Source organism: Myotis davidii, unplaced genomic scaffold (assembly GCF_000327345.1).
Source record: "Myotis davidii unplaced genomic scaffold, ASM32734v1 scaffold1162, whole genome shotgun sequence".
NCBI lineage: Eukaryota > Metazoa > Chordata > Mammalia > Chiroptera > Vespertilionidae > Myotis > Myotis davidii.
In genome coordinates, this window is record NW_006293004.1 from 84,393 (window position 1) to 85,885 (window position 1,493).

Genomic DNA, 1,493 nt, shown 5'->3' on the forward strand with positions numbered 1-1,493 from the left:
GCTCCCGCCTCCTCAGCAGCGCTAAGGATGTCCGACTGCAGCTTAGGCCTGGTCCCCGCTGGCAAGTGGGCCTCCCTGGAGGGCTCGGGATCTGGCCTAAGCCAGCAGATGGACATCCCCCGAGGGGTCCCAGACTGTGAGAGGGCACAGGCCGGGCTGAGGGACCCACCCCCCTCCAGTGCACTGGGCCTCTAGTATTCTAAAAACTCTGTATGGTGACAGATGGGTACTAGATTTTTTGGGATAATCACTTTGTAAGTTATATAAATGTCTAATCATGAGGTGTACACCTGAAACTAATATAATATTGTATGTCAACTATAATTGAAAAAAAATTAAATTATTTAAAATTTAAAAATACAGTAAAATAAAATAATAAAGCCAGGCTGGCATGGTTCAGTGGTTGAGTGTTTTACCTATGAACCAGTCAGGGCACATGCCTGGGTTGTGGGATAAATCCCCATTAAGGAGCATGCAGGAGGCAGCCGATCAATGATTCTCTCTCTCATCATTGATGTTTCTATTTCTCCCTTCCTTTCTCTGAAATCAATAAAAATATATTAAAAAATAAAATTAAGAGGTATGCTTGACACAATAAAGCAAATCATCTTAAGCTCAAAAATAATCAATTGGCCATTTTTTTTTTAAATATTTTTTATTGATTTTTTACAGAGAGGAAGGGAGAGGGATAGAGAGTTAGAAACATCAATGGGAGAGAAACATCGATCAGCTGCCTCCTGCACACCTCCCACCGGGGATGTGCCTTCAACTGAGGTACATGCCCTTGGCCGGAATCGAACCTGGGACCCTTCAGTCCGCAGGCCGATGCTCTATCCACTGAGCCAAACCGGTTAGGGCCAATTGGCCATTTTGATGTGGATCTATTTCTGCACTCTATATTCAGTCTATCCCTTCACTAATAATCACTATCTTCATTACTGTAGTGTTATACTGTTTTAAGATCAGATAGTATGATTCTTCCAATTTATTATTTTTCAAAATTTTTAGCTGTTGTAGTTCTTTTGTTTTTCTACATAAATTTTGTCTATGTCTACAAAAACTCCAGATAGGAGTTTTAAAATCAAACGTTTTCTTTTGAAAAAACTTTAGATCAATAGAAAATTTGCAAGAATCTACACTAATACAAGGGTAATATGCTAATTAGACCAGACATCCATTCAGAGGTTCTTCCGGACAAAGCCATGGTTGTGGGGGCCGAGGCAGAGGTGGTTAGGGGCAATTAGGCTGGCAGGGGAGGGCAGTTGTGGGCAATCAGGCTGGCAGGGGAGCAGTTAGGGGGCAATCAGGCTGGCAGGCAGAAGTGGTTAGGGGCAAACAGGGAGGCAGACAGGCAGGCAGGCGAGCAGTTACGAGTCAGCAGTCCCAGATTGTGAGAGGGATGTACGACTGCTGGCAGTCGGGAATCCCCCAAGGTCTCCCAGACTGGAAAGGGTGCAGGCTGGGCTAAGGGACACCCCCCACTGCATGACTTT